Source organism: Delphinapterus leucas, chromosome 4 (genome assembly GCF_059928025.1).
Source record: "Delphinapterus leucas isolate spDelLeu-1000000601 "Yukka" chromosome 4, BTC_Dleu_Yukka2, whole genome shotgun sequence".
Taxonomy (NCBI): Eukaryota; Metazoa; Chordata; class Mammalia; order Artiodactyla; family Monodontidae; genus Delphinapterus; species Delphinapterus leucas.
Window position 1 is genome coordinate 130,969,216 of NC_143132.1, and position 25,694 is coordinate 130,994,909.

The 25,694-nt window shown below is 53.2% G+C and overlaps 1 protein-coding gene across 4 annotated transcripts in view; it reads right to left on the bottom strand.

Moving 5' to 3' along the window:
• MRAS (muscle RAS oncogene homolog) overlaps positions 1-18,694 on the bottom strand; it is a 61,289-nt gene extending 42,595 nt beyond the window's left edge. For 2 of the 4 annotated variants that reach the window (XM_022582586.2, XM_089911103.1), the window contains exon 1: positions 18,027-18,154. The gene's annotated coding sequence lies outside the window, so the exon portion shown is untranslated. The other 2 variants (XM_022582588.3, XM_030761523.2) reach the window with 2 other exon arrangements.
• Between the last annotated feature and the right edge of the window lie 7,000 nt (positions 18,695-25,694).

The following is a 25,694-nucleotide window of genomic DNA, read 5'->3' on the forward strand; positions in this document are numbered from 1 at the left end:
CTAGTGATCTGGACCCCTGCTTGCCCCATCCATGGCCCTGAGAGCACCTGAACGCATAGGGCTGCTGGAGGACCCAACACAGTAACAAATCCTAGGACAGCAGTGGGCCCCAGCAGCCCCCCAAAACAGCAGTGCCCAGTGGTTATTATCTCTTACCAAATCTGCCGCCTTCTCCCCAAGTTCCTAGTTTCTAGGGCTTCTAGAGAGCTTGTTTCCCAAAAGAACAGCCCAGAACACTGCCCATTTTTCTAAGTGGGCACATGGTAAAAGAAATGGCTTTGGCTGCAGACACTGTCAAGGGGCTCACGGGCTTCCTGGCCTCTCCATGCTCCCCATCCCCCAAGCACCACTTCCGAAGTGATGTCATAGTCCTAGCCAGAAGAAAAGGTGCCCAGGAGAGGCTACATAGCAGTAACAACCCCCACTATTTAGTGGGCATCAGCAGTGGATGGATCAGACACCGAAGGTCAGGCTTGGAACCGTCGTGTTGCACTGCCTAGAATTCTTTCGGTCATTAGTTTTGCAACATCACAGGACTTTTCCTTGACTGTCTTTGTGACTCGTAACCCATAGGGCACTCTTCATCTTCTCTGACTATAGGAGCTGTGGCAGTGGTCATCCCAGAGCCTCTCCCAAAGATGCTACCAACTTAATTGAAGGTTTAGTTTTCACTGCTTTTTGCTTCTCTATTTCCATACTAATTATTTTAAAGACCTCCCCTAACCCCATCTGCCAAACTACAAGTTGTCTGGTAAATAAAGCTGGAAGAGGGGGACACACTCATTATTAATGCAGCTCTTGGGAGAGTGAATGGACTTTCATTCATATTGAGCTGAATCAGCCCTGGGAAGCTAATCTCATCTCTGTGATGTCTGGGTGTGCCCAGTGCAGGGGGATGAGGATACATTGGGGGGTGACCCAACCCATGTGGAGGAAACGGCTCTGCATTCCAGGAGCTGCCCTTCCCTTCTGCACAATTCCCAGAAATGGGCAGCTTCCCCAGGGCTGCTGATTTGCAGGCTGTGCAAAAGTGGCGTGCGGCCCCGCCAGGGGTCTAGGCCACTTGGCATCCCTAAGGCTCCACTCTCCCCTCCCTAAGACTTTGCTCTGCCCTTTGTCTCCCACCTTTGCTAATCCCAGCCCAGCACTGTCACTGCATCACTCAACCCCTCCGGGAAGCCAGCGCATTCAGCTCACTTGATTATTAAGATTTAACCACCAATCCAACTGTGTGTTATTTTATGCTGTACAGGACCTTAAACATCATCAGGTCTGGATGGTATGTGGCATGGGTGCCTCCCTCGCTTTCCCAGAGCCAATGGCAGACACCACAGTCCATCGTGGTCCTCTTTCCTGCTCAGTCTTACAACCCTTTTCAACGCAGCACCCTTGGCAGCCACAACCAGGTGACTGGTCCGGAGAGGAAACTTGTTTGCCGTCCCAGATCGAACCCACTACTCTTTAGGTTCCCTCCAAAACATCCCACCTACTGGCCGTCCTGTTCCATGGGAGGGGCTCAGGACCTCCTGGGGGAGCCTGCCTGGCTACCTCTGGAGAACTCTGTTACCCAAGTCTTCTGGGTAATACATCAGCCCCTGCTTTTCTACCCCATCAAATCCAAGCTCCTCTACCAGGATCACACCTGGACTGCTGACAGCAGGGCAGAAATGTCAGACAAGAGTCCTGAGACCCAGACAAAGGCCAGTGCCTGAAGTAAGCCAGGCCCTTGACCTTACTCATGAACCCCAAGTACCACGCGCTTCCTTATATCACAACTGTTAACACTAGGGTCTTACTTGCTAGTGTGTGAGTACCTCCTGACAGAGCCTGGAGCTTAGCCATCTACAACGCAGTGCTATGAGTCCCAGAAATGACCTGCTATAATAATTACAAGGGCGATCATGTTAAAAATGATAGGAGCACTTAATTAACGTAGGCGATGTGTCTGATGCTGTTGGAAGATTTTACCAAATTAACTCATTTAGTTGTCGTAACAACCCTATGAGGTATAACTTTGTCCCCGTGTTACAACTGAAGAAATTGAGACACAAAGAAGCAAAGTAACTCTTCTAAGGTCAGCCAGCTAGAAAGCAGCAGTGCCAGGATCTAAAACCACAACAGTGTGGCTCCAGAGCCCATGGCCAGTGCGTCATGCTAGGCAACTTCTCGTGGCAGGCAGAGTGGTGGGTGGGTGCAGACTCGGGCCAGGCCAGAGGCAGCAGATCCAGAAGTGCTGGGAAGAGGTCAGCAGTGAGCCAGGGAGGTGGTGTCAGAGTCAGGGAGGCCTCCAAGGCCGGACTGCTGCCCCTGTGGGAGAAGCAGCCGAGCAGGTCAGGGCCCAAGGGGCACCCAGGGTAAATACTAGTCACTGGGAACAGACACGCCCCCCCATCCCAACAGGGACAAAGTCTGCCAAATAGGGCACAGGTCTGGTACCGCCAGGTGCTCCTGCCCTGAGGACCAGGGAGAAAGCTGAGGGTCAGGCAGCTGCCCAGCATCGTGGGAACACCAGGGGGTTCTGAGACCTCCTATTTCAGCACCCCTGTAGGGCCCCTCTCCACTGTGCTGGTCCCTGCCCCAGCCTGTCTCCTTGTGGTCCTACACACCGGCTGCTCCCCGCCAAGCTTGGGGCTGGCGCCTCACCTGGAACCCCTCACCAAGGAGCCTGAGCTAGGAACTCGCACAGCTGCAACCTTAGGCAAGTTACTTACACTCTGTCCCTCGGTTTTCTCTTCTGTAAAAGTGGGGACAGTGGCAGCATTTGACTTGTGGTGGTCATGATAGGCTACATTTATTTGCTTGGTCCAGTGTCTGGCCCATAGAGAGCGTTCAATAAACATCAGGGAGTTACCAACACCAGCATCCTTCGAAGTCCATCTCACGTCCCTCCTCCTGCAGGAAGCCCTCCTGCCTCTCCAGAGTCCTTCCTGAGCTTATGCCCTGCAAACTGGCTGGTTCCACAGATGACAGCTCAACGGAACTCAGCCCCTCGCCACTCCATCCTCGGGGCGTTCTCATGCCCATCTGGCAGCTGGTCTCAGCTCCCCTATTCCGCCTTGGCGGGCAGCCTCCTGCAGCCATGCTGTAGGACAACAAGCCCCTGCATGCTGCTGACCCAATGGTGAAGGAGATTTAAGCTCCTCAAAGACATTTCCCCAAATATTCAGGAGATGCTTGTTCACTGAACAGACTGCGCAGCAGATACCAAATTGCTGGGAACTCGGCATGAAACGGTTTCTCCCTCTGGTCTTTAAACCCAGAAGTGCTCTCCATCCTAAAGCCTAGCCCCTCTCTGGGTTCCTCCTGTTTTGGTGGATTTATCCTTGGAAAGAAAAACCTGTTAAGGACACGTGACATGAGGAAGGGCCCATTTTTCCTGAGCCCAGAGAAGAATGATCCAGGAGGAGGAAAGTGGACAGGCCACCGGTGCTGGCCACCCTTCCCCCAGTACACACAGAGGGTCAGATCCGGGAGACTTGCACGTCCAGTCAGTACTCCCAGAGCACCTCCAATGTGCCTGGTCCTCGGAGCTGGGGAGATGGAGATGAATGGGCCCCAGCGCCTGGCTTTGGGGCTCATGGGGTGTGTGTTGGGGAGGGGCAGACAGAGGACTACAGTATACAAGGCTAAGTGGGAGCACAGGAGCAGCGGGGGGCATCTCACCCAGCCTGGGGGCATTGCAGAAAGCTTCCCGGTTGAGGCAATGACAAAATGGGGTCTTGAAGGCCAAGTAGGTATCAGCTAAGGGAAGTGATAGGGACAAGCATATCCCAGGTGAGGACCAGAAGTTGCAAAGCTGTAAAGCACAGAGGTGTGAAAAACCAAGAAGGTGCCAAGTTCTGCAAGCAACACGTGTGACTGGAGCGCTGAATGTGTGATGTGTGTGGTGCGGGGGGAAGGGGAGTGGGGAGGAGCTCCTGTTGGCTGCCTGACATCTGGGGGCGTCTGTCTTTGTATCCAGGGCACTAAGCACAGTGCCGGGCACGCAGTGGCTGCTCACCAGCACAGAATGATGAGGGAACAAGCGCAGGGGCTGCAGGGCGAGGCGGTGGGGAGCACAGGGGCCCCGCGTGACCCCGAGGCCCCCGGACCCTCCCCTCCCCACAGGCGCACCATGCAGGCTCGCTGGAAGGCTGCACGGTCCAGCAGGCCCACAGCCCTTTCTGATGACCGCAGTGAAGTTCACCAGCCAGAAGAGCCCAGCGGACGCTGCATAACTTGCCCAGGACAAACTGAGGGCTCCAGAAGCTCAGAGGAGAGGAGAGGGGAGGCAGACGGGAAAGGGCTGCAGGGCCGGTGGGAGCGGGAAGGTCACGCAGGCGGAGCTGGCATGGCCACAAAGGCCCAAGGGCAGAGCTGTGTGGGGTGGCATTTGGCCTCCCCATTTACCAGCGGGGAGCAGAGTCAGAGGCGTTAAGGCATGTGCCCGAGGGCACAGCTTGGAAAAGGGTGAAGCTGGGATTTGGCATCCAGACCGACAACTAAAAACTAGAATTCTGCCCCACTCCCCGCCCAGCTAGTCCAGGCGGCTGGGTGGGTCTGCGGGGGTCTCCGAGCTGAGGGGTTAATGGGAGGTTCGGTGTCTCAGGGTCCGCACAACCCTTCAGGACAACGTGCTCCACTGGCATCCCCGGGCCACGGGGATGCTGCCACCTGGCCGCTTGGCCCTCACAGGCCCACGTCCTCACGGGCTGAGGTCGCACCCCAATGCCCGGCCCCCTGTGTCCCCATGTCGCACCACCACAGGGAGGCTGGGGCTGCACTCAGTCCAGGGGTGAGGGGCAGGGCTGCCGCCTGGCCCGCAGCTTCCTCGAGGGGCAGAGAGGAGGAAGTGGCTTTATCTTTGGATTCTTCTTCTCAGTCCTGGGGGGCCATTCCGATTTCCCTAGGGCCGAGCAGTCCCACCTGCAGCTGAGGAGGAGCTTCCCAGCCTCAGGCCAGCATCTGCTTGCCCATCGGGAAAGTCACCCTGGCCATCACCCCAATGCGGAGGGTCGTCTTCTGGACACTCTGGGGCTCCCCAAAGTGAGGCACTCAGACTCCCCAAAGCCTGGCAGGCCGCTCCGCATCCTGATTCAGCTGCTCCCTCGGCCCATGCCTGGAGGAGGGGCTCCTGCAAGCCCCCTCACCCCCCACCCTGGGCTGCTCAGGCTCAACCCCGCACACGGGACCCCCGCCAGCCTGCCCCGCCCCTCTCTCCTCGGCCTCCCCCGCCAGCTCCAACATCCCTTTACCTCAAGTCCCAGGCCAAGACCTCGTGGCACATCTCCCTCCGTGGCTGGCTCTGCCCTCTGCCTGGGCCCCCCTCACTGGCGCCGCCCTCCCGCCACTCCAGCGCGGCCACCCCTCAACCAAGCCTGGGCGCAGTGCTCCTCCTGGAAACCGCCCCGGAGCCTGAAGCTCTCCCCACGGGCCCTCCCTGAGCTGCCCGGCATCACGTCCCCGGTGCCCAGAGCCTCTCTCCCACTGATTCCTAGTACAGCGTCCTTGGGGGCAGGGGCAGTGCCCGATTCATAGGGCCCCGCGGAGTCTGCCAGGGAATGCTGTCTGCCCACACTGCCTCTTCACTCTCCCCGGCCTGTGAAAGCACTCCCTCTAGGAGGCACGGCTGCCCTGCGCCCCAGGCTCCCGAAGCCACCCCTTCGTTCCCGGCCTCTCCTGCTCCCCAGGCCTCCTTCCACTGAGCCGCCTTGCCTGCGTCTACGAAGTGCCACCAGGTGGCAGGTGGCAGGTGGCAGCAAGAGTGCTTTGCAGCCACTATTCCGCTGACTCATCATAGCCACCTCGTGGAGAAGGCTCTGTTTAGCCCCTGAGGTCCCCGAGGTTCCATGGTTGTCCATGCCACGCATCGCCACCTGCAAGTGACCACGAGCTCCCAGCTCAGCCACATGGCCACGCTGCCTCTTCTCCCTTCAAATCTAGGAGCTGGGAGTTGTTTTACTGTCACATTTCCCCTGCGGGGGTGGGGCTGGGGGCTACAGGCTGGGCTTCATTTTCCTTATCTCGGGGTCACCCTGGAGCCCTGGCACAGCTTTCCGCACAGAAATGCTTCCGGTGTCTGCTGTCTGCATTCCCCAAATGCAGGGGTGACCCTGGGAGTTGGCTGGGATTCTGCTTGGGTGGCAGGTAGGCTGAAGTGCTGTGAGCCACACAGAGAAGTGGGGTGGTGGCCCTCACAAGGGAGATACCATGTGAGCAGTCCTACTGGACACACAAGGGCACCAGCCCAGAGGAGGAGTGGGTGACCGTAAGGGGGTCCTTCCCTGTCAACCACACTCCCAAGCACTGAGCCCCCTGTAGCTCCCAGGGCCCAGCTCCCTGACCATCCCTGCCTTTGGGCTGGGGATGCCACACCCCGTCCCCAGAACTCCCTGATGGCATCAAGGCAGAGGTTCTCATACTGTCTTTCTCCCGAGTGGAGGCAACCGGAGCACAGCTTCACAGGCTGTCCCTCAGCGCTGTCCCAGCCCAGAGCTGCTGCCTCATGGAACCTTTGGCTTCACACCAGCCCAGCAGGTAAGTGGCCCAGGAGAAGGGCAGGGGTGGTGACAGACAGCAAAGGGAAGGCCTGGATGCCGGGGGCAGGCCTCCCTTTGTGTCAGCAACCCCCTGCCTATGAGATGGATGCTTCTTGCCAGGGCTGAATGGTTAAACTCCAGCCCCCCGCATCCTACCTGACCCACTATCTCAACTGCTTGAGATAGGGACTCAGGAGACAAATGGACACCCCAAACTCATGTGTAGGCAGAGGCCAGGTCGATAAATGAGAGAAGGGGACAGGGACAGGCAACAGGGAGCAGTGGGGCCTGTGGTAAACAGGAGGCCACTGGTACCTTCCACCACCTGACTGCCATGACAGAAGCATTTCTGCAACGGGGCTTCCAGACAGTCAAAATTTTTAAAGGGTAGACAGAAATCTGAATTTTTATGTGAAAATGATTTTTTACATGTTGGCTACCAATTAAAAAGTTTTACACATTATATAAGCCAAATAAATCACTTCCCTTTGGGGTGGGGGGCGGGCAGCCCATAAGGGCACCTGCTTCTACCCTGCCACCTCGAGCATGCCAGCATTGGGTGGTGTGGCCACTCCAAGGCAGACGACCCTTGGTACTGCCTTGGCCTGGCCTAGCTTCGGCCGCAAAGAGGTGTGAGGTTAAAGGAAGTGGCAGTGACACTGCGGAGCAGCTGCAGGGCTTACTGACCTGGAAACTTTCCGGTCTAGCCGTCTTTAGCTGGGGGAGAGCACACAGCCACCCCAGGAGCACGGCAGAGCCCTCGGAGGAAGAGGGCAGAAAGGCACATTCAAAAATGACCGCTGCTTTGATTTGTTTCCATCGTTTGTATTCAAAAGGTTAAACATCATAAATGAAAAATGTGAAAAATTTTATGTTCGACCCAAAATGAGAAAGAAACAGGATCTAGGCCCTTCCCTGAGGTGAGGAGAGGTGACCCAATCCCCATTCGAAACGAGTAAGCAGACTGCAGGGAAAAGGGCTGGAGAAAAACAAAAGGGAAACTTCCTGAACACGAGGCGCAATGAGCGGCCGGGGAGGTGTGGGGTTTTCCTCAGCAAAGGGAAAGTCCAGGGAAGCAGGACCAGGGTGGGAGGGTCCAGACGCCTTGTTGTGGAGGCTTGAACCAGGCTGGAGGTGGGGAGGGATGTCTTCTCAGGGACCCTGCCAAACTCCGGAAGGGCAGGAGGCCACTATTCACATCTCTCTCCCCAAACCCTATAGAGTGGCTGCATCTTTCCTGCCCTCCTACCCAGCCTGGCCAGGCCAGACAGCGAGTCCTGGATGCAGAGGGGGCAAAGGGCAGAGTGGGCAGACCTACTCCGTTCCCAAGGGGCAGGAGCCATCTAGAAGCCGCCATTGGCCAGGGGACCGGCCACCCACCTCTCTTTTTTCTATATACAGCACTTTTATAAGAAGTCATGAATCAAAGCATTTGCCCCTCTGCTGGGAATGTGATGTCAGGCAAATCACTCAACCCGGGTGTGCACCTCCGTTTCCTCATCTGTTATCTACGTCCTCACCTCACAGCGTTTTTCTGGGGACAGAATGAGCCAATACACGCAGGTGCTTACAATGGTGCCTGGCACGGAAAGTGTTACTATTACTGTTATCGGCGTCGCATCCTTACCATCCTCATGTTGTGGGAACTCTCTCCAACATCCCCTCCACCAAATTGCACAGAAGGGTTCCTGGGGCCACACAAGGCTGCTTTCCAGGCTGCCCCAGAGCACTCAGGACCGGGGCAGGAGGGGAAGGAAGCGGCTGCTTTCGAATCACCACCTTCAGCCCGCGAGGCGCACAGCGCAGCCTCCTCTACAGGGAGACCTCAGCCACCCGGCGGGATGAAGGATCACTGCTCCTGCCGCTGGGCCACCCCAGGGTTCAGCAAGGAAGCACATTCTATTCCGGGACGATCTGAGGAATGATCACCACCCACAGTCCGTGCTGGCTTGTTTCCAGGGTGCAGAGAAAGGAGAAACTGTGGAGCTACATCCCATCGGGCGGTGGGGGGGGGGGGGGACGAGCCCAAGTAGGGTAAAGCTGGAGGCAGAGCAGATGTCAGGAGCGTGGAAATGAATCCAACGGACCCAGTTTTGAATCCTGGTTGTGCCACTTACTAGCTGTGTGACCTCGGACAAATTACGTATAAACCTCTCCGTGCAAAACTATCCTTGGTGAATGGGCAGCAGCAATCAGCTGGAGGTGGAATCAGGCCCAGTGCTGCGGCCAGGGCCGATCATTAGAATGCCTGTTTATCAGGTCCTGACCACATGCCACACTTCCCTGACCAGCACCTCAGACTAGGTGAGGTCCCTGCTCTAGTTCCCAAGACACCCAGCTGTCTGTCTTGACAGCACTTTGCATGCTGCACTCAGTTGCCTAATTGTTTATGATGTCATGTGTCTTCCCCACCAGACTGTCAACTCCAGGAGGGCAGGGCCCATCCTCCGTTTTATTCTCCACTGTATCTCTGGAGCCCAGCACATGCCTGACACCAAGAAGATGCTCAATAAATATCCGGATCCGCATCAGCTCTAATCCTCACAGCCACTCTGAACACTGTCCTAACACAGAGGAAAAACGATTAACACTTGAGTTTGCTCTGGTCATTGGGAAAGCCTGACTTAAGACTCTGACCTGGCTTGGAACAGTGACAGTAACAACCCCACAGCTCCTGCTGTGGTTCCTGCAGAAGGTCATGGTGTAGGCCTGGGGTGCATGCCTCTTGCTCAGACAAGCTCTTTATTGGCTCTTTTCAGGAGTAAAAGGGCAGGCTCCCAGCCTTGTCTCCATGTCTTTACTCCTCTATAGTCAAAAGTAATGGAAATTGGGAGTTTTCAGAAGTTCTGGGGGAAAGTGCCCAGAAAAATTGGTCCCTGGAAAATGGCAGTCAACTAGGCTTGAGGAGACAGAGAGCCGGGGAGAAAGTCTCCAAGGGTGTGAGCAGGCAAGGGAAGGGTGTCTGACGCTCAGTTTTAACTTCTGCCCCGTTCTAAGCTACGGGCAGCCCCCTTTCTCAGAGGCCCTTGGTGACAGCCTGTTACGTACAATAGCCGTGGCTCAGCGGGGCTTAGGGAATGAGGAAGCCACGCCTGTGGTACCCACGCAAAGTGTGGCAGCTGACCCCGGAGCTCAGATGGCCTGCTGGCATGGTCCCCACCCTGCAATCCCCAGAAACACTGCAGATGGGGACGGTTTCCATCAACGACTGCGTAATCTTCAAAGAAAAATAAATGATACACTCAGAAAACTTGCACAGGGAGAAAATCTTTGGGGAAGAATGAAGATCTATTGGGGCGAGCACCTCTCCATTTCCACATATGTGGGATGAGGGCCTGGCCCCGCATGACCGGGCTAGAGGAGAAAGGGGGTGGGGATGCCTGAGACATGTGTCACAGCAGCACTGTCCCTATTACAGACACCGCTAAGGAGGCCCACGGCAGATGGGGACTTGCCCAAGGTCACACAGAGGACAGGTAGGGGGCAGAGACTCAGCAGGGGGGCCCTCTGGCCTGCAGCCCGGGGCCCCTTCCCACTCTCCTGTGGGTCTTCTGAGGAAGGGAGGGAGGACTGAGGTTCCGAGGCCCCTCTGGCTGCCAATCGCCGGTGGTGCCAGACCCTGCCTGGGACCCTCTCCTTCCTCCTTCCACACAGAGGCTCTCCCAGCCTCCACCCAGCTTTCCTATCCACACACACCAGCCCTAAGGAGAAAACAGCCCCTGTTGAGTGCTTTATTAGAATGGTTATTTGGTGGAAGTGCTAAGTGACCTGCTCTCACTCCCCTTTTCCATCCCTCCAGCCATCCCCAGTTTGAGCCCAGAAGTAAAACAAAGGCTTTGTTTCTTTATTTTGATTTCCTGCTTAAAATCTCAAACATGCAGGAAACACCCACCCAGCCCCAGATAAGTGGACTGGGGCCACTGCTGGCAGGCAGGGCCGGGGGTCACTGAGTGGGGTGGCCTGGAAGGCTCTGATGCCAGCTGACCTTAGCTCCCGGGAGCGCCAGCAGGCCTCCAGGGCCTGACTTCCTTTGCGGGAAGAGAATGGGTGTGCGGAGCGTATGGGGAGTGCTAGGCCTTTTTGACTCTGTCGCCCGGTGAATCTCAACCTGAGGAATGTGGGTGTGGAGGGACCACCGAGAAGACATATCTCCTACAAGTTAGTATTTAATATATGCCCCCAAGGCTTTGGGACCGTGGCTCCACCCTTTTCCATCATCTCCAGTTACAATAAAGCAGGCATTGAAAGAAGAACATGATAGATGCTATTTTTGGGCTGCTGAGCCTCCTTGTGAGAGAATGGTACTCGCCAAGAAAGATGCATTTGCCTCCGCCTCTTCCTGGGGACCTCCATTCCCAGTGGATTTAAAATATAAAGGGGTGAATCTGGCGGTCATCTAAAAGGGGAATTTTCAAGAAGGTGTGTTAAAGTTCTAAAGGCTAAAAAGAAGAAGAAGAAAAAAAACTGGAACTGAGTTAAAATGAATTTTGCTCTCGAAGTGAATATATAATATGCTTTGGGGAGGCAAGAACCTGTCCCCAGGCCCCCCCAAAAATAGTCAGCCCTAAGTGGAGAGTGGGCCTCCCCAACTCCAGCACATCTTCAGCAATCTCCACACAGCACCACATGCCGACAAATATTTTTACTTTTAATCTGGGTAGTTAGGATACTAGGGACGGTCTAACACACAGTGTGTATAGCAGATTCTTTTTAAACCAAAGCTTTTCTTTAAAAAGTAGGCCGTCAACATAACATGTATGTGTATTTTTGCATAAACCAATAGGTATTGACTTTAGAATATGCTTAATTGCCTTCATTGGTACAGTCTCTGACCGCTTCTGCTGCAAGACAAACCCCAACAAAGCAGGTCCTTCTGAGGTCTTTGGGGTCCCAGCCTTTGCTGGCTTTTGCAGCATCTCCATGGAGTCAGGGGAAAGGGCGCAGGCAGTGTTATCCTTTGTTGGCAACTCAGGAACGGAAAACATTTCAACTCATTCTCACTACTTAGTAAAGAAAACTCGGGGACCGCCTCAGATCTCCGTGTTCTATTATGAAACTTGTTCACATCTCTGTCCCCAGTTTGAACTCCTTGACTCCTTGAAAATGGAATCTGCCTGGGTATGCAAGGCTTTTCCAGAAGGTTTTTCATCTTTTCTGCACGGCTTTAAAAGTGGTGCTTTGCTAACTGTCCTAAGTCGAGCCCAAGCTACCTGCAAATGGGCCATGTCAGGCTCCAGCTCGGGAGTGGAGTCAGGCGGGGGCGGGGCGGGTAGCAGGAGGCTGCAAACAGTTGGGGGAGAAGCCTTCTCCTGTCTCCTGTCGTCAAGGAGAGCTTCCCCCTCTGCAGCTGGAGAGCTTGGCAGAGGGGAGGACCTGGGACCACACACCTGGGACACCATCTTTCTGTGAGAGCCGAGGAAAGGGAGAGCTGGCAAGGCCATGTTAGGGGTTACAAAGGTACTACATTGCACTCTGGTCTTCCTTCCTGTAAAGCAGTCCTGCACTTTAGACCAGAAATGTATTTTGCTCAAGATTGTGGACGATGAGCGGCTTAACAAATCGGTGTCATCTAATGATAAAAAGAAAATCATGGGGTTTTCTTCTCTCTTTTCCAAATATATACATTTACCATTTAAATTACAGTTCGCTTTGGGCAGCTCTGACTAAATGTTGCTCCACAGCCTGGCCTGAAGCCACAGTGGTCAAGGCAAGTATGTATTCGGATAGAGGAACTTTTTGAAAAAGGTTAAATCCCGGGATGCACACTCATTCCTCCCCGGGGTGAGTTCAGGCAGCAAAAGGATCTATCGACAACCTTGATGGAGACCCAGGTGGCATTTTCAGTGAATTCGCTGGGAACGTGGAGGTAAAAGAGCCAAGACATGGAAACTTGGGAGCGAGGCTCTAAAAGCCAGCCGGAGGCTGAGGGCAGGCCCAGCCAGCCAGGCCTCCTGACCAAGGATGCGCTGAAGCCCTGCCAAAGGGATCAGGTGCAGGCAAAACGGTCGCATCTGCTCATTTGGGGTAACGGGTACATGGTGCTTGTTATATATTATCCTTCATCTTTTTATATTTTTGAAAATTAAAAAATATACCAAGTGCACAAATGATGGAGGGGTTCCTGGCTGACAGTGAGATTAATGAGAGTCGGGGAAAACCACTTCCATCTAGGCTCCCTCTGCCTTTCTTGCCAACCAGCCACGCCTGCACCTCCGTGGCTTCTGCTGCTTCACAGTGTCGCTGTGCATGAACTGCTCTGTCCCCTCTCCTCACGAGGCCTTCGCTCCACTGCAGCACTGATTATATATGGCCAGAACCCTGTGGGCCATGTCCCATGTCCCATGAGCACCAAGAGAGAAGGGACGTGTCATCAAATGACCAAAGTCATCAGTCCTGGGAGTGGCACTGAGTAACAGACGGAGCTCAAGGACCAGAAAGACCTTGGTGAGACTCCTTCCAGACTCTGTTCCTCTCAGGCCATGGCCGTGGGGATGCCTGCTTAACCACCCTGAGCCCCCATTTCCACATCTGTAAGAGGCTAACAGCAAAACTGTTGTGAGGCTTAGAGATGGCCAATGCGGAGCATCTACCCCAGCCCAGCCCACAAGTCTTCACTGAAGGAAGGGAAGGAAGAGATGGGAAGAAGGGAGCGGAGAGAGGGTAGACCTCCAGAGAGGCCGTCTTTAAGCCATGCCATCTGAGGAGAAGTTGGAGAAAGCACAGGCTGCTTGTGCTGGAGAAAAGCACGATTGTCAAGGTTCACGTGGCACAGATCCAGCGGGACAGGTTAAAGGGAGAAAGAAAAGAACTTTGCCAGGATAAGTGAATCCCCAAATGGGGTAAACTGATTTAAGGGGCGTCAAGCACCCTGCCTCTGAAAGCGTCCAGCTAAGACCCGCCCCTCACAGGCTGCACCAGAGGGACCCCCCGTTGAAAGTTTCCCAGCCTCTACTCAAGGGGTCACTTTCCCATTTGGGCTGTATTTGTCTACTACTGAACTATTACTGGTTTAATCTTTACCTTAAAATCACCATACTTTTTAACTTAAAATTCTTACTCAGCCTTAATCTCAGTAAAATAGCCAGTAAAAAAAAAAAAGGGTTTGATGTCATACCTGTATTTTTATAGTACACATAAGTAAGTGTGTGTATATATACATATATTTATAACTATTAAAATGTGTCCCACCTAAAACCATCTACCTCATCACTATGAGAAATGTGCTCTCCTGGGTCTGAATTGAGACTAAATATGCTCCAGGGGCCCCTTCTGGGTCTATGATTCTGTTATCTGAAGGCCGCTTGAATACTGATAATGCTAATTCTTACGGCCCTTTCTGGTCTCCCAAGCATGTTCTCATCTGTGTGTTTCATCTAATCACCATGACAACCCTGAGGGCGGGGCAGAGAAGTCGCAGACAGAGCCTGGGCCCCTGCAGTACAGGACTCTCCCAAGGCCCTGTCAACGGTCACAGAGGACCTGAATCACAGCGCTGAACTCTCCATACCCCCTCCCTCCTTCTACTGCCACACACTGCACAGCCAAATCCCTTCCTGGTACCGTCCAAACTCTCATTAGCAACACAACCCAGATCCAAATCACGATGTTTTATCCATTTAGGTGGCCAGATGCCAGGCTCCGTAGATGAAAATATGCCCCTCTGAGACCCAGAATGTCATTTCACAACCAATGATGACCCACACTGTCATTTGGCCATCTGGCCATCAACAGGTTCCACCGAGTAAAGCTATCAAAAATACTAAAGGAGGGCTTCCCTGATGGCGCAGTGGTTAAGAATCCACCTGCCAATGCAGGGGACACGGGTTCGAGCCCTGGTCCGGGAAGATCTCACATGCCGCGGAGCAACTAAGTCCATGAGCCACAACTACTGAGCCTGCGCTCTAGAGCCCATGAGCCACAAGTACTGAAGCCCACACGCCTAGAGCCCATGTTCCGCAACAAGAGAAGCCACCACAATGAGAAGCCCGCGCACCGCAACGAAGAGTAGCCTCCGCTCGCCACAACTAGAGAAAGCCCGCGCACAGCAATGAAGACCCAACGCAGCCAAAAATAAAAAATAAATAAATAAATAAATAAATAAATACTAAAGGACAATGATAGCGACATTAAAAAGCTAAATACACACTGCTACGTCATGACCCCTACAAGGGGGATGGCTGCAGAAAGCTGCCATGGATCATGCTAATGGGCTACAGGCCCTTGGCTCAGTGGTGGGGCTCAGTGGAAGAAGGCCAGGGGAATCTCAGAACAGGCAGGACCAGCCTCATTATGTGCAGCAGGAATGCAACCTAGAAGACTGGAGATGGGCACCAAGGGATGCATGGCAGACACCAAGGAGTGCAGTATGGCTGTCACCTCGGCCTCGACAACGTCCTCTGCTGTCTGAAGTAGGAGGTGGCGGCACTGCCCTCTCAGTCAGAGTTCCACAAGACAGACCCACTAGCTGATTGCATGGATTTCCACCCACAAGCTGAGAACTGACACCCGTCCCGCTCTACTTCCACTCTTGACACCGGCTCTACCACGACAGCCTGCTGGCCTGGCTGGGAGGGCAGAGCCCCAGGGTAGGTCCTCAGTGAACAGTAGTGAAGCAAGGGATCGACCCTGGGATCCAGGGCTCATTTTCAGAGATCCACAAATCTCCCAAACTGAATGCCCAACTTCATACATCCAAGGAACTTTTCTTTGGGCTTCTCACTGGCATGTTAAAGAGGCAGTGGCCCAAGAAGGTAAAAATCATTGTTCTGAACACTCAGCCCTCTTGGTTGCCTGTCCCGTGCAAGAACTTGCTGGAAGTGGCACTAATATCCCATCCCTGTGTCCAGAGACTTCACAAAAGCTGAGAACATCTTTGGGAGATCTAAGCTCTCCTTAATCCACTATGACTTGGGTTACGTTATTTGCAGCCAAAAGCACCCGCACTGATCCAGTACCACAGGGCCCAGTGGCATCACCCAAGACTGTGAGGGGTGGCAAGGCCTCAGAGTCCACCAACAAAATTCCTCTCAAAGCTCGACCTCTCTGCTCAGCCTCTAGACCATGCATAGCTGCCAGATGCCCCGGGCACAGGGAGCTCACCCAGTTCCTTCCTTTTTCCCAGCCCCAGACAAAGGTAACTTTACCTCCTAGCCAGCCAGATACCTGCCCCCGGCCAGGTAAGTACAGAGCCTCTGGAACTCAATGCACACTCTTTGGACACTTGAGAACATCCCAGCTTTGCACAAGAACGTGTTCCCAATTAGTTCACATGTGTATGGTTTGTGCAAACTACGTGATGCTCATGAGCAGGTATGTTTTCAATCGCTTGCAGGGAGGCACACTCCATATGCGGGCGCTTCATTGGTAGACAATGTTGACACCAGATGTGAAATATAAAATGGAGGTCACATTTCCCCAAGAAGTCACTTGATGCAGCAGGCTGGCCACCATGTGAATCAGGCTGATGTTAGGACCAGGCACCCCAGGAGCTAGTTCAGTCCATCAGAGCCCAGAAGTCCTCCCTGGTTCCAGGTGATCGCTCAAGCTCAGGAACCAACCCTAGGGATAATGGACTTGCCTCTCTATAAGAAGCTCAGATCAACTGAAAGTGTGGAATACCTGTGGTTAGAGCTAATAAAAGTTATACCTGTCACAAAGATGTCTTAGGTAGGTGAAGACATAAGTAGTGGCAAATACAAACAGAGCTGGCAGCCCTGGAAGACTGTCACTGACCCACCAGGGTTCAGCAGAGGGCCACACTGCCCCCCCCATAAGGACATGTTGAGGCGGGGGGCAGTTTCTATTAGAGCACCCGGCTTACGCAACCTCCACCCGCACCCCCAAAGAGGCTGGCAGACTCTGCGCCTCGAAAACCCCAGAGCATTAAAGCTCCAACCTTCCTGACCTAGCAGAGAAAGGACAAACTACACCTTAAACCACAGACAGAAAAGCTAACTGGTTGGGAGTGAGGACAGACTGGGGGTCAAAACCATGAATGTTTTCATGGAACATTTTCAGCCCCAGTCAGCAGGGACATGCGATTTACAGGAAATTAGGAGACTTACAAAAATGTTAGCCAGCTCAAGTTTCTTTCCTGGGAAGAAAAGTAGGAGAAACTCTAAGAACTGTCTTGGTGAAAGTGCTTTGTTCACTGCAAAGCCCCTGACACGTGTCAGTTATTAATACCAGCAGCTCGCCACCCCACACTTCACCCAACCAGTGAAAGGCAATAGAGCCAAAGCCTAACACAAGCTGCACCTGGAGCCTTCAGGCCAGGTCAGCCAGACCCTCACAAGAGGGGCCTGAGGGGCTGCGGGGTCTACATCACGGACCCTAGACATGATCTTGCGCAAGTTACTCTTTCTAGCCCCTGTTCCCCATTGCATATGGGGGTAATAATAAAACCCTTCTGCAGGAGTCTTGTCAAATGATGAGCAAGCATATCCACGTCAAGTGCCTGGTCTGTGTCAGCCCTGCTGGTAGCTATTATTACAGTGGAGCTTCAGGGCTTTTAAGTCAGATTTCCTTATCATTCCTGCTGCCGGGGAGGTCATTCTTCTGAGGCCACAATTTCGAGCCTTGTCAGTCACCCTCTCTGGTCAGGTCCAGGATAGAGTGTGAGTCCTATGGGGCAAGAACCATTCAAGCCCAAGGAGGGTTGCTTGGAGTAGGCGCTGGTGGGAGGAGGAGGGGCAATCCCAGAGCTCCGGGGATCAGGGCCGGGATGAAGTGGCCCTTCTCCACCTCTCCAGCCTCGGCTCTGGCCCTGGCCTGCACAGACCTCAGTTCCAGCCACAAAGTCTAATTGGTGTCCAGTGCCCACGCTCCCGCCAGGCATCACCTCCCCTAGGAGGCCTTCCCTGCCCTTCCACGCTGTCTGCTCCCACAGCCCCCGTGCTTCCCTCATCCCAGTACCGACCACGCTGGGCTGTCGCTCAGTTTGCACCCCTACCTTCCTCGCGGCGCGGTAACTGGCACTGTGCCCTACACTCGGTGGGCGCCCCTGCAGCTCCCGTCAATGAATGAGCCGGGCCCTGGCTGTGACCAGAGACCCAAGCCCCCGGCGCAGCAAAGGTTTATGAAGCAGCCTGCTTTTTATCTTTCAGATGAATCTGACAACTCCCTCGGCCGATCCCTGCCCTCGTTAACGCCATTTTAAAAGGGGAAAGATCCCCCCACTCCGCCTCCATCCCCCCGAGTCCCGCCGCCCACCTCCCCGCGCGTTCTCGCCAGGGCAGACAAGGAACCCAAGGGCGGTTACCATGAAAGGGGCTTTCTGTGCGGTGGGCAGGCCCTTCTCACTGGGGTCTCGATCGTCTCCGACTTCTCGATCGCACACCGTCACGCTGGAGCCTGCCGTGGGGGCAAAAGGCCACTCTCTGCCAGCCCCTGAGCGTAGTCCGCCTGTGGCGAGCGCGGCCGGGCCCGGGGCGGCCACACCTCCCCCCCGGAACAAAGCGCCCGGCCGGGTGCCCTGCCCTCCCTTCCCAGCCTGCCCCGACCGCTCACCGCGCGCTCCAGCCCCGCTCGGCTCCGGCCTCAGGCCGCCTCCTCCATGCCCGCACCGGCGAGAAGGGAGCGCCGCGCCCGCCGGGCCCCGCGGCAGCAGGACTGACGGCTCCCGGCCCGCGGCCTCACGGCCGCTCTGGCCTATCCCCGCCCCGGCGCCTCCTTAAAGCGACCGCGCAGCCCGCGCGCGCCCTGGTCGCCCGGCGCGCCGCGCATTCCTTATAATGCAACAGCGGCTGCTAAAAATAGAGCGCCGCCGCCGTGGGCGCAGTGGGGGCCGGGCCTGGCGCCGCGACCCTGACACCCCGCGGGCCCCAGATTCCCAGGACGCGCGGCCCGATGCTCAGGCCATCCGCGCCGAGCGCCCCGGACCCGGCAGGGCGAGCGGACCCGGCCACGGAACCCCGCCGCCACCTCCCCCGTGGCCCCGCGCACTTACCCAGGTCCTACCCTCTGCGCGGCGGAGCTGGCTTTAAAGTGACGCCGAATGGGAATTCGCCCGGGCCTCTTTAAGAGCCTCTGCGCTCCAGCCTTTAAATCTCCGCTCCCGCCCGGCCAACTTCTGAGCCTGCAGACGCCTCCCCCGACCTAGGCGATCCCAGCCCGCCACCTTAACCGCGTTCCCTTCGAATCCCGGGCCGTGTTTCTTCCTAGATCCAGTCCCCAGCGTTGCTTCCCCCAGGCCCTCTCGGTGCCAGGTTCCTGGGCCTAAAGTTCGTTCAGATGGAGGCGACGGACGGGGACGGGCGACACTCGCGATCCATTTCATTGTTTCAGTTCCTCTAACTCCTCTCCATCGGCGTCATTTTTTCCTTATTTTAAAAATTGAGATGTAATTCACATACCATAAAATTCCAGCTTTTAAAGTGGACAATTCAGTGGTTTTTAGTATAGTCACAAAGTGGCAGCCACCACTATTACCTAATTCCAGATCATTTTCATAACACGCCCCCTCTTCAAACAAACAAACAAAAACCGCCGAACCCATTTGCAGTCACTCCCCATTCCCTGCTCCTTCCCCAGCCCCTGGAAACCACTAATCCACTTTCTGTCTCTATGGATTTGCCTACTCAGGACATTTCATGAAAGTGGAATCATACATGTGGCCTTCACTTCGCAGGATGTTTTCAAGGTTCATCCACGTTGCAGCATGTAGAAATACATCACTCCTTGTCGTGACTGAATAGCATTCCATTGTGTGGATACACCACATTTTGTTTATCTTTTATCAGCTGATGGACAGATTGTACTTTTGGGCTATTATGAATAAAGCTGCTATGAACATTAGTGTACAAGTCTTTGTATGAACATTTCATTCCTTTTGGGTATATATCAATACCTAGGAGTAGACTTGTGGGTCATATGCTAGCTATGCTTAACATTTTGAGGAACCCCCGAACTGTTTTCCAAAGCAGCTGTGCTATTTTATATTCTAACCAACAATGTATGAGAATTCCATGTGCCCACATCCTCACCAACGCTTGTTATCATCTCTCTCTTTTTTTTTTTTTTCCAGTACGCGGGCCTCTCACTGTTGTGGCCTCTCCCGTTGCAGAGCACAGGCTCTGGACGCGCAGGCTCAGTGGCCATGGCTCACCGGCCCAGCCACTCCGTGGCATGTAGGATCCTCCCGGACTGGGGCACGAACCCGTGTCCCTTGCATCGGCAGGTGGACTCTCAACCACTGCGCCACCAGGGAAGCCCTATCATCTCTTTTTGATTACAGCCATGGGGGGGGGGCGTATCTCACTGTAGTTTAGATTATCAGTGTCATTTTTGAGGATGTTCTTTTTGTAGACGGACCTTGATGATGACTTGGAACCAGCTTTACACATCTGGGGAACTCATTCCCTTATCATTTTGAGAGCTTCGCCCACCACCCCAGGTCTCAGGAAACTTTGCTACCCTGAGTCATTCATGCCATGGTGGTTTCAATTGGCACCCCGGGCATCCAAGCAGCCATTTGGTGAGAGCTATTGTGCCCCCTGCAGCCACTCCCACCTGCTGTTCTGAAGGCCCCATGGACCCCTCGGGTCCCCATGGCTCGGGGGAAGGTTTGGGTGCCATCAAGAGTATCTCATCTCGGTAGGGAGTAAAAGAACTGGTTGAGGAGGAGCCTTGAGGGACAGATGTTCATCTTGACCGGCTGGTCTTGGCCTGGGACCTGCATCTTCCTCCCCCTTCCATTTACCACAGGCCCTGGGGGAGGCAGGCAGGGGTCTGTGTGTCCTGGTTGTCTCTGCACACGAGTCAAAGCTTTGTCTTTATACCCCTTTCATACACAAAGCTTTAAGAACCTGTTTCCCTTAGAAATGGAACTTAACCAGCTAGTAATCACACACAAGTACCTGGGATTCTCTAATGGTGAGATTAGACCCTGCAGGTTATGGCTGGGGTCTTACAACAGGGTGTTCATCCCACTTGGGCTGCCACTTCTGCTCTCTGAGCCCTGAAATAAAGCAGGGCTCAGCTGCTGGCAAACAGGAGCTTTAGAGAACAGGGCCACTGAGCAGAAAAGGGAGGCCTGGGATTGATGGTTCATTCTACTACATGCCGGTGCTGTGCACAGTCCTACCTCCAAGCAAACTCAGAGCACCAGCGGAGGGGTAAGTGGTGTGGAATCAAGAGGCGGCGCAGAGGGAGCCCAGAGGAGGGGCACGTAACCCAGTGTGGGGAGGGGCAAGTGCCCAGGGCAGGTTTCCTGTGAGAGGTGATGATGGAGCCAGGGTTTGATGGGCAAAGACCAATCAGCTAGGCTGTGAAGGGAGGGAGAAAACCTTATAGGCTGAGGTATGACTGAGCTGAAATCTTTCCCCAAACTCCAGTGGATCCCCATGGCTGACCAGGTGTGCATGGGGCATGATAGGAAGTCAAGAACCCAGGCAGGGCTCAGGCCAAATTTCAGGCCCTGAGGTCCAAGGCCAGACCCGAGGCCAGGAGACAGTTCCTGGAATAGGACAAAGATTGGAGCTGTGACCCAGAGTAGAACTTCCCCGCTCAGCGACAAGAGCAAACATGCCTGATGCGCTGCAGGGCGTCCCGTGCCAGCCTCTCTGCCCAAACCTTGCTGAGTGCCACGCCTCACAGAAGACCCACACCGGTGTCTTGGGGTTCAGTAGGCAAACCTGGGGGGCCTGTGGACTTCAGGGCCAGGAGCCAGCCAGGTCATGGTGGCACAACCTTCCTCCAGAACTCTGCCCCAGTGCGGCCCCTGGGGGTTCAAGCAGCTCTGCGCTCCGGAGCACTCACAGCATGCCAGACACGGGCACAGTGATGGGTCTGCACGCCTCCCAAGGGCCCGGGCAGAAGGTCTCACTGGCCCTGCTGTAGACATAGGAGACCACAAGCCCAGTCCAACCCAGCCAGTGGACTGAGAGTCAGGGCCTTCTGAACACAGAGCCTCCACTCTCTCCCCTATGTCTGGTGGCCTCGGCGGGCAGGTTGGTCAGTTGTGTGTGTGTGTGTGTGTGTGTGTGTGTGTGTGTGGTGTTGGGAAAGCAGGGAGAAGGTGAAGAAAACACTAGCACTTGTTCCAGTCCCAGTCTCCTCGGGCCTGTGGCTGGAATTTATCTTTTGCTGACCCTGGAGCGCCAACGATGGGTTAGCCGAAGAGCCTCACCCCACCCACAGGCCTGTCCTTTCCCTCAGCTGACCTTTCTTCTGTGCCAACTACAAGACCTTTGGCCAGTGATCTGGCACCAAGAACTCCATGGTCTTCTCTCAGGGCTGTCATGGTCTTTACCAACGCAGGTTCAGCCGTTTCTCAGCTTCAGCCCTCCTTGCTACCCCTCTGCACCTGCCACAGCTGCCCCAGCCCGACTAGGAGCTAGGCCTCCCAAGATTTTCTTCTCTGATGCTTAAGGTTACTGATGCTTGCGGTCCATCCTTTGCATGGGCTCCCTCTTGCTCTCTGGGGCCAGAAGAGCAGCTTTTTTTTTTTTTTTTTTTGCGGTACGCGGGCCTCTCACGGCTGTGGCCTCTCCCGTTGCGGAGCACAGGCTCTGGATGCACAGGCTCAGCAGCCATGGCTCACAGGCCCAGCCGCTCCGCGGCATGTGGGATCTTCCCAGACCGGGGCACAAACCCACGTCCCCTGCATCGGCAGGTGGACTCTCAACCACTGCACCACCAGGGAAGCCCCCAGAAGAGCAGCTTTTAATCAATCGACTTCCCACTCATGGCCAAACTTCTCCCCAGAGTTGTCCATACTCAACTAACATTTGTTTCTGATCATTTATTTTTCTCCACTTCGTCCTTCCTCTGTTTAAACTAAAATCCAGCGGTTTTTAAACATTTGGGGGGACTTCCCTGGTGGCACAGTGAATAGGACTCCATGCTCCCAATGCAGAGGCCCGGGTTCGATCCCTGGTCAGAGAACTAGATCCCACAGGAATGCCACAACTAAGGAGCCTGCATGCCACAACTAAGGAAGCCACCTGCCCCACCTAAGACCCGGCACAACAAAATAAATATTTTAAAAAATAAATAAATAAACATTTTGGCCTGCAACCCATAGCAATAAAGAAGTTTGACATTGCAAACCAGAACACAGACATACACACACAAGTGCAAGGAAAATTTCATGAAACAATACTATTGTTACTATGTGCCATGCACTCTCATCTATTCTATTCTATTCTGTTTCATTAGAAAATGCTAGCAAGACCTACTAAATTGATTTCACGCCCCACTAATGGGTTGTGACCTACAGTTTGAAAAACACTGAACTGTGGGGGTTTTTTTGTTTGTTTGTTTTTCCATTTTAAATTTATTTATTTATTTATGGCTGTGCTGGGTCTCCGTTTCTGTGCATGGGCTTTCTCTAATTGTGGCAAGTGGGGGCCACTCTTCATCGCGGTGCGTGGGCCTCTCACTCTCACGGCCTCTGTTGTTGCAGAGCACAAGCTCCAGAAGAGCAGGCTCAGTAATTGTGGCTCACGGGCCCAGTTGCTCCACGGCATGTGAGATCCTCCCAGACCAGGGCTCGAACCCGTGTCCCCTGCATTGGCAGGCAGACTCTCAACGACTGTGCCGCCAGGGAAGCCCGTGAACCGTGTTTTGACACGTATAGCCTCAGGGTAGTGACATGATAGAAATTTGTCTAGAAAGAAAAGTCTATTCTAAGATTTTGAAACACATGCTAAGGACAATAGTTTGAAAAGAGTTCTGAGTTTCATAAGCCCAAGAGATTTCCTCTTCTAAGTAGGACGTGGTAGGTTGCGGCTGGTCAATTCTTCTATTGCAACAAAATGAGATGAGGCTCTCCAGCTGTTCCCTCTCCCCTCCCCAAGGACATTTGCTAATTCGGGGCACTGGCTGATGATCAATCTTTGTCCAGAAAGGAGACTTCTAATGGAATAAAGAGAAACCAGTAAAGCTTTTACTGGTCACATGGTATTGGAACGAATCTAAATGCATCTAAAAAGCAGAGTGAAATCTTCCAAAGTCCCACAGTGCTTAGAAAATAAAGCCTTCCCAAGAAGAAAGAGCCTGCCTCAAAAACAAGGCCAGCTCCTGCCTCTTCCTGAGATTTGCCAGATTTTGAAGCTCCGTGGGGACAGTGTCCAGAGAGCTGGACTGGGAACTTCTGAAGGGCAGAGCTGACTCTCCATAACCTTCCATGGCTTAGGAGACAGAGATCTGCAAGGCTCTCAATCAAAATCCACACATGAGGAATAGGGATAAACCGGAGATACGTTGAGTCCTGTAAAAACTGAAACCCAGCCACAACCCAGCTCAATCCTTCAATGGATTGAGATGATCACTCCTCAACCCACCTGCTTGTCAGAGGAAAGAGGGAACACTGTGGGTCAAATGACATCATCTGGAGTCTCTCTACTTCTTATTTACAATGTGTGTGTATAGTAAAACATAACTAGTCTTGTGAAGAGGCATGAACGTATAATTGATAAGGAAGAGAAAAAATTGTAGACACCCAGATCATTCAGATATTGGAGTCAGTAGACAGAACTTTGACTGTGGAGGAACTGGAACTCTCATACACTGCTGGTGGAGGTGTAAAATGGTATATCCATGCATCAGCCAGGGTGTATGCAGGATACAGAAACTACACAGTACTTTGGACAGGAAAATTTAATATAAAGAATTATTAAGTATTAGAGGGGACTACCTACTAAGGAGAAAAGAGAACTCTAAAGAATATAGTTATAGCACATGTTGGGAGCAGCCTCTCGGGCTGAGACAGAGCACCCAAAGAAGGAACAAGTCTGTATCAGTCCCAACCTTCACCTTCTACCAGTGGGCTGAGAACCATACCTTGTTGGAGATTATGTAGCCATGACCCACTGGATGATGAAGAGGTTTGCTGAAGGTCTATGCAGATGGTATTCATTGGAAAGCATTCCTCTTGGTGCTGAGGGTAGCGATCCATGGAAGGGTGCCACACCGTGGAAATTGCTGGAAAACTTCCCACAGGGGTGATGCATTGGAAGGTCAACCTCTGGGGTTTTGGAAGAAGCTGCCCATGGAGATGTGCTTTGTATTTCTGGTTGCCACATGCTGCAGGAATCTTCCAGGTGAGAACATCAGAACCAGGAAGAGAGTCCTCTTTCTCCTGCAGTGACTGCCAGTGCTCCCTACTGACAAACCTTAACACTGTGCCAGATGGCAAAGGAGAAACGTTTGCAGGGCCCAGCTCCATTAGCACAGGGCAGGTCATTAAGTATGGATTTGGATCTGAGAGGTAATAAATTGATAACTGGCACAACTGGCTTTGAGAAACTGTTTAGTAGAATCTACTAAAACTAAACATACAGCTACCTTTGGACTCAACGTTTCTACTCCTAGGTATATATCTAAGAGAAATTAGCCCCTAAACGGGACACAATCCAAACGTTTATTAACTGGAGGATGAATAAATAAATTGTAGTTTATTCATACAATGGAATACTCTACTGCAATAACTAAGAATGATACAAAAACAACAGGAATGAATCTCACAGATACTATATTAAGTGAAAGAAGCCAGATGCAAAAGACCTTTATGAAGACCAGTAAAAGGTAAAACTAACTGATGGTGATTGAAGTCAGAATAGTGGTTTTCTCTTGGGGGAGAGGAAGATAACTGCTTGGGCAGGACAGAAGTGCCAGAAATGTTATGTATCTTGATGTGGGTGGTGGTTTTATGAATATATACCAACGTGAAAGTTCAATAAGCTGTGCTAATAATGATTAGCACACTTTACACATTTCACTGTATGTGTATTACATAGTCATCCCTCGGTATCCACAGGGGATTGGTTCCAGGACCCGATGCAGACACCAAAATCCACAGATGCTCAAGCCCCATGGTTGGTCCTCCAGTATCTGATGGCTCTGCATCCACAGATTCAACCAACCTCAGAGCATGTGTTCAGTTTGCGATTTGCATTTGGTTGAATTGGTTGGATCTGTGGATGTGGAATTCGTGGATACTGAGGGCCGCCTGCCTGTATATTTATTGAAAAACATCCATGTAAAAGTGGACCAGTGCAATTCAAACCCATGCCTTTCAAGGGTAAACTGTACTTTAAAAATTCATAATACCTCCACTTAGATTAATATGTTGAATAAAGTGGAGAAAAATGTAGACAGAGTAGATGGAGAAAAATGGCACCAGCTAAGTGGAATCTACCAAAAAACCAAAACTATAAAAACAAAGTGAACATT